Below are 14,125 nucleotides of genomic sequence, written 5' to 3'. Positions count from 1 at the left end.
GTGGTAGCTGGCAAAAACTCAACACAAACAGTTTTGAGGCCCAAAGGCTTCTCTATTGTAAGTTGAATTGTTATAGTTAATGAATTAATGGTAAATCCCAGAATAACCAGCACCTGAGAGGGAATGGAAGTGGATTTCTCAGGGTGGACAACCAGATCCAACTTATCAAGTAAGAATGTGGTGTCTATAGAGCGTTTTCACTCACGTGGCCAGCTTCTATGCAAATTTATTGGAACAAAAGAAAGCGTTTGTATAAGAAAAGAGTTCAACTCCCACAGGATTGGTTTGGGACACCAACATGGCCGCCGTTTCATTGTTTTGGGACACCAATATGGCCGCCTTGACGTCATGTGAAAACACTCTATAACATTTTTGACACAATGGTCGTAAGTCCGACTTTGTAATTAAAAGTCATCCAGGTGTGCAATAGATATATGCCCTTGTTTGTGTAAAGTGGCTAAAGGGGTTTCAGAACTTTAATGAACTGGCGGGGGGGCACATGACAACCCATTGGGAAGACACGTGAATTCATAAAATTGATCTTCCCATTTAAAACGCAAGTACTTTCGATCCTCACTTTTAACAGGGATAGGATAGTAAGCATCCTTCATATCTATAGATGCCATGAAACAATTTGGTGTTGACAGCTTAATTGTTGTCGGAAGACAGTCCATCTTAAAATGATGATGCTCACAAACTCATTAAAACTTTTGACGTTAAGTATGAGCCTAAAAGTTCCATCTTTCTTGGCAAGCAAGAACATTCCTAATACAATTTGACCCGGAGAGTATTTCACTTTCATGATAATCCCTTTTTGGATCAATTTTTGTATTTCCTGGCAAACGACAGAATATTCTTGCTTATTAAAGGCATGGCCAGGAAGCCTGTGTTGATTGGGGTTAGCAAACAACTCAATACTGGTTCCCAAAACATCAGACAAAATTACACGATAATTAGTAAGATCTTTCTATGCTGCAAAATGAGCAGCGACTTGCCCCGCCTAAAGTTGTGGCAACAGTCATATAAATAACTTAAAAGGTGTGGCAGAAATGTCGGAAAATCACTTACCGAATCTCTTATTGCTAACAGTTGGTCAATGATTTCTTTTCGTTGATCTGAGGCTTTTTCTTTCTGTGGGATCTGTGTTGACCTTTCCACAAAAAATCTCCATTAGTCTATTATAACGCTCCTGGTGGCCAGAACGGTGGTTTCCTGTATAGGGGCGTCGCTGTGAAGAGTGACAAACACAGTGGCTAATTTTGCTAGATTCCCTAGCATGCCGCAGCTGTTTGGCGAGCTCATCCCCAAATAAATATTGGCTAGTCAGGGGTACTTCAGCACTACAGATGGTAGAGTATTCTTGCTTTAAAGCAGGCTTAATCCTGCCTCGTACCCAGACGTCTCTCTTTTGATGAAAATGTGCGCGCAAAGGAAGGCGGGAAGGAGACAATGGGCGAGACGTCTGGCAGATCTTGTTTTCAAGATGGCGGCAAGAGCTATGGCGGACGAATATGCAGTTTTTAAAATAAGTTCAGCGCTGTTCATTTTGCGAATTTTGAGCAAATCATTGCCTATCGACGTCGTGTGTATGAAGAGGAAGCTGTTTTCACCCCACACATTGGACTCAAGCATCATAATGTTTACTACCGAACTACATAATGTTTACTACCGAACTTTAAATCGAAAAACTACTAGCCGCGCACGGGACGGTACTGCCTTTAATTTAATGAAACTGCCGCACGCCAAGGTAACAGCCGGTCAGGAAAATTAGTAAGGTAGTAATTTAGTAGTCGTTTCTGTTAAGGTCCCGAGTGATGAAACGATCTCTTCTGTTGAAGTGAAAAATGGCGAGCTGAGAATTGTTGCAACAGCCAAATGAAGCCAAATATTTTGTAAAGCTTTAAAATACTATTCGCTGGACGCTGTATCTTGAGTACTCGAAAAGGCAACAAACCAGTCTAGTCTCAAGACCTCTAAGTTATGTTATTAAATAGATGATAAAATATTTTTTAAATCTGTTAAATTTTTGTCTCAGGATTTCGCATTGTGTATCATTCGCTCGACAATGTAAGCTTATGTACAGGAAAAACAGCCACAAAACTAGGTTTGGGGTTTTTTACTTGTAGTTTTTTATTGTTCGATTTCCTCACTGGGTACTAGACTTGTGTGAAGCTGTGTCGAATGTGCAGCAAATACTTATTGCCTGTATTGTTTTTTATTTGTTTTTGTGATATTACACAGTAGACCAATTGGGTTTTACCATGCTCTTTTATAACACATCATTTGTGTCTTAATAAATAAATTATTGGTAACTTTGGTTTCAATTTGATAGACAATTTTGTTACACTGATTGAAGAGGGTGATGTAGTTGATGAGATACCATCGTAAGACCATTTGGCCAGACGGGAGACGTTGTCCTAGACACTTTTTTTTTTTAAATAATTGTGTTTGAATATTTCAAATTTCATGGCAAACAAGATGCTGTGAATGTCATTTTAGAGAATGATGATTGCATTGTCCCAGTGCCAACTGGTGGTAGGAAAGACTGAGTATTATGAAGTTCTTGGGATCATTCTACCCAGATTCAACATTGTTGTTCTTGTGATTGCTTATACATAGTTCCTTTCTTGGCAAACCTGTGGTAGCATAAAATTCCCCTCAAAAGTCTTCTGAAGGGGTAGTTTTTGACCTACTTTGGAGTTGCAGAGGAATACAAGATCATCTAATAATTATCAATGGGCACAGAATTACCTTGAAATGCAAAAAACGTTAAGATAAGTATAAGTGGTTCTGCCTAACTACTAACCCCCAACCCCCTTCCCAGAAATTTTAACTAAAAAATTATAATCAAGATACAAGCATTGAATGGAAAGAACAGTAAAAACAGGCCCCTGGACAAACTGGAAGAATATGCAGTAAAAAACACTACACTACACTATTAGTAGGCTAATGTCAGGTCTATAAACAGTGTCAAGCAATGAAAAATGCCAGCTGTTTTATGTATGGATCAGAAGCTCAGCCATGCAAAACCCTCACCCCTTTCCATTGCTTCGACCTCACCCAGAGAAATAGAAAATATTGCTCCTATTCCTTAAATTAGTGTCACTGGACATTGAATTGATTTATGTTTCATGAACTTCTACAAAGATTACTGAGTGAGATGTGGTCAGGTCATTGAACTATGGTCAGCAAAAGAGAAAACCTGCACTTGCACCCCTAATCCAACTTAAACTCGATCTAGCTGTCTTGCCCAAAGTAATAAAATACTTTGCTCCTATAATTTTTTGATTTTCATTTGGACAAATGGAAATTGGTTGATGTGTGTTTTTTGAACTAATACTGTGATAAAAGCATGTGTACAGTTGCCCCTTCCCCTCAGAACAAAATTGCTGTGCATGGGCTACTGAGATTATTGAATGGGCATGTTGTCATTGAACTGACTTCTGTTAAAAAAAGGTTAAGCCCTTTCCCCTTCTTTTACATTTGTGGGTCCCAATAAAGTTACATTGAGACTACAAACCTGGAGTTTGAATGAGATGTAGTAGTGTGGTCATTGATTCATAGTGTTTTAACTGAACTATATACTTTATTCAACCTTTATTCAAACATTTTTAGTCTTGCAATAGGGGTGCCATCATGCCAGACATCTAACTAAATAAAATTAGTAGTGTAACAATTAATCAAATTCTCGATTAATCGTGATTTAATTTTGGTTTAATTCAGGATTCTTTGCTTCCGCATTTCGATTTTGGTTCAATTTTTGCACACCTTTTCCAGGGTGCCCTCGGTGAGTTATTATAGTCTAAAATAAGAATCCAGAACTCTTTAATGAGTGTTTTTGATTGACGAGCAAAGATGATAGCAGTTTGTACGCCATTTTGAGTTGCCTGGCAAAACTGCTGTCCTTCAACCTCCCCTTGAGAATTTCCAAATAGGGCAATTAACCATGTGCAACACACTCTTTATCAGGTTCTCAAACATGGCGATGAACCAAGCGACTGTGAATCTTCCTGTCTCTGTTATTATTGTTATATTGAGGGTTTAGGATTGCGTGCTGTTTACACTGTGCGTTATGTTATAAGAATTAAGAAATGTTTATGTAATCGAATCAAAATTGAAAGGCAATAATCGAAATCGAATCGAATCGCAAGGAAAATGAATATTTACACCCATAAATGAAATGAAATAAAGTTAAAACTAATGATAGCAATAACAAAATCTCTTACAAAAGATAAAATCGATAAATATATTTTAGCGTTAATTATTGTACAATATACAGAGGATATTACATGGCTGCGCAGAGATACAAAATTTCTCTTCGAGTGTTGAAAAATATTTTATGAGTGGGTGCAGCGAACGAGTGAAATATTTTTTCAACACAAGAAGAGAAATTTCGTATATCCAAGCAACCATGTAATGTTCTATTTATTATATAAACACCAATGAAATACCAAACCATTTCACTTTAATAGTTTTTTGGTGTGAAAGGCGCGATTTATTATGTAAGATAACATGTTATTTTCACATGTGAAGATACCAAGTTTTCGTGCGAAAGCCCCCCTGGTACTTCATTGGTGTTTATATAATAATTAAAAATACTAAAAAAATTAAGCTAGAAAAGACTGCCTTTATAGCTGGAGATTTTCGTTTCCCTCATCAAGATTGACAGAGGTAGTCCAAATCAATGCAAGCACCTTCCTTCTCTTCAACCCCTTCCCTGATCCGAAAATAAAGTTCATTACTTATCCCTCGAGAATCTAGGGATCTTATACCGAGAGTTAGGTAATTGTAAGCTTCAACAATTTAAGTTATGCATTTTTATTTATTTTTTCAAAAGCATCAACTGAAATAAATCCATCTGTCCCTGGTTTCATAGTTAGTAACGTCGAAGACTTAAATCTTGGTGTAAGGACATAATGTGGTCTTGATAATCAACTCCTGACCTTGCACAATTTAGCTAGGCCTTGCACTTCTTTCAATTCACAAGGTTACTTGCTCGTTGTTCGGTGGATTTGGCCTAAAAGAGCGAAAAATAGAGACATAGTCGCCGGCGCTGTACTTTACTAATCCAGATTCTGCGATAAACGGCAAATTAAATACTAAAATATAAGACTTACCCGATACCATCAAGTCATCAAATATTTTGTTAGAGATCTTCGATTCGTAAGAATCTAGTAGAATCCGACTCCTTTGCAGCCTGTCGATTATTTCTACCTCAAGTTTTGGAAATTTTAAGCGATTCACCTGTCTACTCAAAGTTTACAATGTTTACAACAATATGCTACTAAAATTGATCGCTTCCAAGACTTAAAAAGACCAAAAATTGGGCCGTGCCAAGAAAACGACACAAGATCTGGCAGGCGCTTCGCCTGCCGTCTGTACCCTTCCCATGGTCCCTTGCGGTTCATCACCAGTCACTCATTTCGCGCTCGCCTCTGCCATGCGAAAAACGAAGCGCCTGAGGAGGAGTCTGGGCTTAATCTGTTCTCCTCGGAACTGAGCCAACTGGGTGTTGATTGGCGGCTCTTTTTGACCTTTTCCGGCCACTTGGCTCGCAATCTTTGCAAAATTTGGCTGTAAGGCCCGCCGTCTGGCCCATTGTTTGATCATTGTTGTTTAAAGAATTTAAAATGTGTTTGTTCGTAGCCATATCCACTGCAGAAGCCGTTCCCGGCGCTTCGGTGGGGACAACCGCATTGTTTGGTGACGATTCGCCTTCAGCACTCATTATTCATTACTCCAAAAAAATTGAGTAAACAACATGACCTTCAAATAGGAGCAGAGCTATTTACAGTTGATCAAGAGAGAATTTTAACATGTTGTCTTTTTCCTTCTGTTAGCTAATCAAAAGGGCTAAAGAAGAGATTTTGCCAAGCAATTTTGCTTCCTACAGGTCATCTCATTGAAAGTAAAGTGAAATTTTCAAGTTTCTTACAAGAATCAAAATTTGAATTTGCCGCCATTGCTGACATAACGCTACACCATAACATGGAGGACTCAAAGTTATATTTTACAAGTCAAACCTGCTGATACAAAGGTTCATTTTCTAAACCATTGGACAAAATAATGTAACTACTAAAAATGTTATTTGCATTTGTTCACATGATATGCTATGAACAATAGATTTTACAAAACAAAGACACGACTTGTTTTTATCCCACAGTGTACTTGAACAATGGTCTCCTGGCAAACAGCATGTAAGGTGAACTGCCTAAATTAATGTTTCACAGCACTAAACATGGTTTATAATGAAGAACAAATTCTAATAAAAGATAGAGTCAAAGTTTGGTGTCTATTAAGAGGCAGTCCCGCTAACAGCGGTCCGATCGATTTCGCGTCAGAAAAAAGTTTCCCTTTAAACTTTGTACACTAAAAGGGTTTGGTATATAAGTAATAAAAATGTTTTTCTTTTTTGCAAATAATATATTTCCGCTTTCCCACAGGCGCGATCACGTCCGGGCCAATTCGTCTCCTCCAGAGCCCGATTTAAAGACCGAAAATTGTCGTTTTTGAGGGTCGCGTCATATCGAAACTACAGATAATTATAAGATATCTTTTACACCAGCTGTTTCCACTGCCTTTTATTGACAAATGTGCAAAATATCGAACTTTTTGATAATTTTGCAGAAAATCTGTAAGTCCCGAAAGACACCACTCTGAACAGGTCGCCCGACTGCCAAAAAATTCAATTGTGGGACAAAAATCTGATATGAAATTTATATCAAGATCAAGGTATTACTTCATTTTAAGAGGTTCTAAAGTCAAATCTGCGGGTATCCGCCTGCACACGGAGCAGCGAGAAGGTAAATTTGGCCATCATGGCACTTTGTTTACAAAAATAACTCTGACTCTATAATTAGTATAATATATTTATCTACTCGATCGATCACTCGCTTGACCGAAAAAATATTCACAGCTCTAAAATTTGCTTAAATGTTTCCTCAAAACCTTCAAATAAGCGCTTTTTTTGTAATTTTATTTGAAAATCAAAAAAGGCGAAATATTTTAGGTTTATAGAGCTAAGGTCAAAGAAACCACTATTGCTTATATGCAAATTAGCTGGTTGTCACGCAATACCTAACCAAAGTGGATGAGAAAGCAGAGTTTGTATCATGGCGACTCGTAAAAACACGAGAATTTGGAGACTGTGGGGAATTTCGAGGTATAGCTGAGCGTGTGTGCTTAGATCAATGTAGGAACGATTTAAGTCAACAATTTTTCCCGATGTCATTTGAGTCGAGGGCGGATTATAGAGAGAGAACACAATTCTGTTTGCAGAAGATATAATCGTGGGAACGCTCGTTCGAGATTGGCTAGCTTAGCCGTATTTGCATTGTAATAAGAAGGCGACATGCCTTGTTCCGCCCATCCTCTGAGTACTCTAAAAACACCCCAAGGGTCGGACCATTAGAGAAACTAAATTGTTGGTAACAATATAAAGGAGCATTTGTATACAGGAAAAAAAATACCCAAAAAGTTCAAAAACGTGAAAAAATGTTGTCGATCACCTCCCTAGTCACTTTTTATATATTTGTGTGTCCCAAACAGCATTGCGTTCAGACTTGCAAACCAAAACGTGGAAGCTTTTATTTTTCGTTTCTGTGTTTAAATGGCACAATCTGCTGTACTATCAATATGAAATGCCCTCTTTGGTGAATTCTATAGTCGGTTTTGAAGTCAGCCAATTTACGCAGAATACAAATTACTGGCACAGTGACTGAGATCCAGCCATGTATTATATAGCACAGTGTGAATGTAACGCTCGAGTCGCGCACTGATAGAAAATCTATACGCTTACTATGTGCCCTGTATTCGCCTCTTCAGTCAAGATTAACTTAAATATTTCATCCCAGCTAAAAAAAACCCGGATGTTTTTGGTTCAGAATCTCCCATGAAACATGAGTAGCGAAATACGAAAAATACTAGGCGAACAAAAATATGTCTGTAAAAGAATCCAGGCTAGGCTAATTTTATGCCCACGAGACTGTTTTGTAAGGTGTTGTCAGCTCATCTTAGTGTAGTACAGAAATCCAGGGGTAAAATGCACTTTGTGTATTTTGTTATCTAATAAAAGTCTCAAATCAGAACAAAGTTTCGCAAACAAGTAAAGCCTCCCCCGAGCCCTGTACTCCCGCTCATATACTATAATTATTTACCGATCCAGGGTTTCATATACAGTTCACTTATTTTAGGATTTTCACTATGAGGGGCGGAACATGGGTGTGGTGCTGGGGTACGGCTTTCTCATCATTCTAAAAAGGTTCGTACATAGAGCTCTTGTTCACAACACCCTCTCGAAGTGGAACATGCTAACTGAGTTCACGGCCCAGTTGATTCGCCGAATAAAAATCAATGTGTTCTTTTCCAGCCGTGTTTATGAGCAGCTACATTCTTCCACCATGTCGATAACGTGTTTAATCAGAGCGGCTTTCTTGTCCGTTCATTTACGTGGCAGCTCAAAGTGGTCACACATGACCCTCAGTTCCTTCACAGTAAAGCGCGACAATGCCTCAGTCTTGACCAGATCGCAGATGTCGTAGCCATCATATGTGATTGGATGTTCCAGTCCTATTTGCGACAGCACCTCTTGAACATCCTCATCTTTGTTTTGTTGGTCCAGGTGTGCAAGATCTTCATCCAGCAGAGTATTTTCGTCGTCTTTTTCCACGTGTCTCTGAGTCACCTGTTTCTTCTGCGCTGCAGCAAGTCGGGAAAAGAAGGCTTGAACTTGTAGCTTCGTCAGCCACTCGTCTCTCGAGAATTTTCTAGTGCCGTCTTGGTTTTTGGCGCTTCTCATATCCGCTGACACTTGAACTGGATCAGACTTTCTTCCAGTTTGTACTCCGACGTCAAATCGGGCTTGGAGATATGACTTTACGTTCTCTGAGAACCTTGTCCCACTACCCCTTGGTTTCTGCAAGGCCCATCCGGCTTCAGAAGACTCCGCATGAGTTGCTTTCATAGTGCTTTTTGCTGATGTAGGCTGCTTCGGTTTCTGCTCACTTACTGACATTGCCGAGAATTTCCGAACCCACTCGCGACGCAACTTGTCGTAAACACTTTCTTGATTTGTCCTGATGGGATCATGATTGCCAAAGTTGATGTGGTCCTGTAAGGCATCATAGTTATCGAATGAATGTGAGCAGCCGGCTTCGTTGCATTCGAATAGCGCAGTTTCTGTGTCAAGCTTTACACTTTGGTTCGTCTTTCCTTGTAGTTTTACACACCTAGGTTGAACATCCCAGAACTGTAGTTGGTTGGTGGCAGGTTTCAAGGTTATTGCACCGGGAACTTGGACGTCTAGGTCTGACCACAGCACGAGTTTTCCAGCTCCAATATCATAGGCTTTCCACATTCGCAGCCCAGTTCCCTCATATGAAAAGTTGTGAAAGGTGCTGAAGTTTGGGATGCGGTTTACCTTGATTTCTCGATCAGTGCGCTCTATCTCGCAAACAGCAGCTGTGCATCCCTTCACTGGTCGGACCTTGAGCGCTTCACGCATGTCTGCCGCCGACAGGATATCATTACCCTCGTTACAGAAGCGTCTGACCACGCCCTTCAGGGGGCTGATGATGCGGTCGCACACATCCTTCCCGAACTGCGGCTCCGAAAAGTCATACCTAGAAATCAACGGTGAAAGCGCTTACTGAAAGTTGTTGTTATCTGATTAATCCTTAGTATCGAAACAAACATCCCCTTGATAAGAATTGAATTTTGCTTTCCCGTTTTCTTTTATACAAATCACATCCGGCGCATGCATATTTCGGTATCCAGAGTGATGCGTTTATGATCTCTGAGCTGAAACGCAATGGAGAATAATATATACGCACGTGGCTACTTAGCGCACAGAGGTTATGAAATATATGAATGTAGCATGTTTGTTCCTTGAGCTGATATCTCGGAGTAGTAAAATGTTTACGATGTACAATAAGAGATATAAACAATAAAGCAATTACCTTAACACACTTATGCCAGTATGAACGTGAACCTCATTCAAAGCAGCAATCAGGTTGTTGTTGTGATAACACCCAGCTCCATCTGAACGCAGCAAGGCTTTGCTGATGTGCGGGTTGGTGATTTTCAGAGTCTTCAAGAGATGCTTAATTATCGCGTAAACTGTGTAAGAGTCTTGGGCACAATTGTCAAAGAGATGCACATAAGAAGTAACCTCAAGCTGTTCTCTGTCTGCTGGTTTTGATAGGACACAGCTTATATGCCAGTTCATCCCACGCTTTCCATACCATTCTGATTGTTTCTCGCGGTATTTCATCTGTATAAACTTCATGGCCCAATCCATCACTATGAGAATGGTATCACTCTGAAGGCAATTAACGGCATCAGGTTTCGCGCGATCTTGATTCTCTGTCCTTAGGATGTGGGCCTTCCACTGAAGAACCATGTCCTGTGCTTGAGCAGCATCGTACAACATGTCTTCTTGCTGGTCTCTGCTGTAGAACTGGACATCTTGTGAACCTTTAATCTCAGACAAAACAGAGCCCAGTGTGTTCCTGAGACTGTCGCAGCTTTCACACAGCTCCATATGATCATGAGTACAGGATGTCTTGAACTCTAAGCACTGCGTATCGCTAAGTGCGTGTTCTCTGCAGTGCTCAGCACACAGATTGTCGCTGTCTTCACGATAGTGCGCACGGTAGCTCGTTTTTAAGTAGCGCTTTGCTCCCTTTAGATTATCCCGAGATCCCTCGCACCATTTATGGCGTGCACCACACTGCTCCAAGTCATCCACTATTTTATTGAGGGTGTCAAAGCCTTCTGCCCCACTTGATGCCGTGTTATCTAAGCCCTGGAGTGACTTGCGCTTTGATGCCTCTCGCACTTTCAATATCCTGTACAAGGTGGACCTGCCTAAAGGCTGATAGTCTTCTTCTCTGCACCACTGATGATATTGCTCAATCATTGTTGAACGCCCTACAGTTCTGACTAAGTTAGGCATAACCATCTGCTGACCTGAGTCCAGCTTAACTGTTCTCGTTCCAAAAGAAACATCTTGATAAAAATAAGGCTGGTCAACAAAATCCAAAAAGTGTTCTAGTTTCGACCTATCAATGCGTACCCTGTAATGAGGAACTTTTTCAACTTCGAGCCCAACTCCAACAGTTTTTGCATGTGTTCTTGCTTTCTTTATTTGGCGATCACTGAGCTTCTCAAAGGGCGCGTGCATTGCCTTCAGTTCGTTTGACGTATAGCGCAAGGCATATATACTTAGGATCTGTGTTTTTAGATTCTTGGTTGGTGCTTGCCTGTAGGCTGACGTCAGTGCCTCGACCTCTTTATCTGACCTGGAAGCACGCTTCACGTACGATTTCAGCAACTCCTCGCTAGAGCTTGGTGCGATCACTTTACACACTGCCCGACAGGCCTCGTCAACCTTCTCTTCGCACATCTGCTTTTCTTTCTCTGTCGCAGTGCCCCAGTCCACTTTCAGCCTAAAGGTCAACGGCTCTAAAATCTTGATATTGGACAGTCCAGCGATTTGCGCCATTGCGGTATTATACACCTCGAATGTCTGGTCTGGAAAAGTCTGCATGTCCTCGCCTGTGCTGTCATCGTCCACTGACTCTAGTTTGCGCCACCGTCCAGGTGTCCAAGGGAAGTCACCAAGTGGTGTGGAAACAGTTGGGGTGTCTGGTGGGATCTCTCGCATCTCCGCCAAGGCCTTGTCTTTGCTCTCCCTATATGAGACACAAGAAGGCATTACCACATGACAATGATGGAAAAGCGACTGGCAAGAGACCTACTGCTAACGGGAAGCTAGGGTGATTTCCCTCCGAAAACTTCAAGTTATGGAATTTAGCAGCATATAATTAAGAGGCATATCTCTTCTAATGCCTGAAATCACCCCGACGACCACGCCTACACTCAGAAATTGTTATTAGAGGGCATTTCATATCGATAATAAAGCGATTGTGCCATTTAAACAAACAAATAAAAAAATAAAAGCTACCACATTTTGGTTTGCAGGTCTGAACGCAATGCTGTTTGGGACCAACAACATTAAGTAATTGAAAAGGTGATCGACAACACTTTTTTCACGTTTTTGAACTTTTAGGGTTATATTTTCCTATATACAAACGCTCCTTTATACTGTAACCAACAATTTAGTCTCTTTAATGGTCCGTCCCTTAGGCTCGTTTTTAAACTTTTAGGGTATTTTTTTCCTGGATACAAATGCTCCTTTATGTTGTTACCAACAATTACGTTTCTCTAATGGTCCTGTTCTTGGGGTATTTTCAGAGTACCGAGAGGGTGGATGGAACAAAGCATGTCGGCTTTTTATTAAAAACGCAAACAGGGCTAAGCTAGCCAATCCCGAACGAGCGTTCTCACGATCTTATCTTGCGCCAACAGAATTGTGTTTGAGCTATGACAAGAACTGAGGATAACTGTTTTTGCGCATTTTAATGTCAAAAACAAGAATATTTATATTAAAGATACCTAGTCAGCAGTACTGCATCATCTTCATCGCGTGGTCCCGCGTTCGCGTTTCCTCCCTGTAGCCACGGCCAATTACTCTGGACCCTTTTGCTGTGCGCCTTTCTACAGCTACTACAGATCGCTTAAAAAAATCATACACGAGATTATTCATAATATCTGTTATTTGCGCAAGTTGTTTATGAGTCTCAATTATTTCAAATAAGAGGTAATCCAGAAAATATGCAAATACTCACGTGCTCCGACAGGAACAAGAACACCAAACACCTCCATTACTTCCCTTGATACCTTCAAAGTAAATGCGCGATCTGTTCTGACCGCTCTGTGCTCTCCCTTGTGGTCAGGGTACTTGCATGAGCTTAACTTTGTCTGATTTCCCCAGTACTGCCCGAGATACGCACGGTGCTTCGGACAAACAAGCATTTTTTGTCTCTGCGTTTCGGTCGTATAAAACAAACCTGAACGCACCAAAATCAATTCTCCCTCCATAATCCGTTCTCGACTCAAATGACATTGGGGTAAATGTTGACTTAAATCGTTCCTACATTGATCTAAGCTTACAAGCTCAGCTATACCTCGAAATTCTCCACAGTCTCCAAACTCTCGTGTTTTCAGAAAACAAGTCGTTATGATACAAACTCTGCTTTCTCATCCACTTTGGTTAGGTATTGCGTGACAACCAGCTAATTTGCATATAAGCAATAGTGGTTTCTTTGACCTTAGCTCTATAAACCTAAAATATTTCGCCTTTTTTGATTTTCAAATAAAATTACAAAAAAAGCGCTTATTTGAAGGTTTTGAGGAAACATTTAAGCAAATTTTAGAGCTGTGAATATTTTTTCGGTCAAGCGAGTGATCGATCGAGTAGATAAATATATTATACTAATTATAGAGTCAGAGTTATTTTTGTAAACAAAGTGCCATGATGGCCAAATTTACCTTCTCGCTGCTCCGTGTGCAGGCGGATACCCGCAGATTTGACCTTAGAACCTCTTAAAATGAAGTAAGGCCTTGACCTTGATATAAATTTTATATCAGATTTTTGTCCCACAATTGAGATTTTAGCTCTCGAATCTGAACATGTTTTTTGGCAGTCGGGTGACCTGCTCAGAGTGGTGTCTTTCGGGACTTACAGATTGTCTGCAAAATTATTAAAAAATTCGATATTTTGCTCATTTGTCAATAAAAGGCAGTGGAAACAGCTGGTGTGAAAGATATTTTATAATTCGTTTTAGTTTTGTTATGGCGCGGCCCTCAAAAACGACAAATTTCGGTCCTCAAACCAGGCTCTGGAGGAGACGAATTGGCCCGGACGTGATCACGCCTGTAGGAAAGCGGAAATATATTATTTGCAAAAAAGAAAATCATTTTTATTACTTATATACCAAACCCTTTTAGTGTACAAAGTTTAAAGGGAAACTTTTTTCTGACGCAAAATCGACCGGACCGCTGTTAGCGGGACTGCCTCTTAAAACACTAATTTCCCCCATGCCATTAGGAAAAGCAGGATTGTTCGCCACGCATTTGCCAACACAAAGGAATGCCACACGGTGCACATTATATGATGTCTCGAACGTGCATCCTTCATCACACTTTTGGCTGGCTTTTGTACGCATGGCACTAGCTTTATTCCTGCCTTGCAACTTGCCAAGAAAATGTCCTTTCAAGTTTT

This window comes from Porites lutea, chromosome 4 (assembly GCF_958299795.1).
Source record: "Porites lutea chromosome 4, jaPorLute2.1, whole genome shotgun sequence".
NCBI lineage: Eukaryota > Metazoa > Cnidaria > Anthozoa > Scleractinia > Poritidae > Porites > Porites lutea.
The sequence above is the reverse complement of the archived record's forward strand: the minus strand, read 5'-3'. Positions refer to the sequence as shown.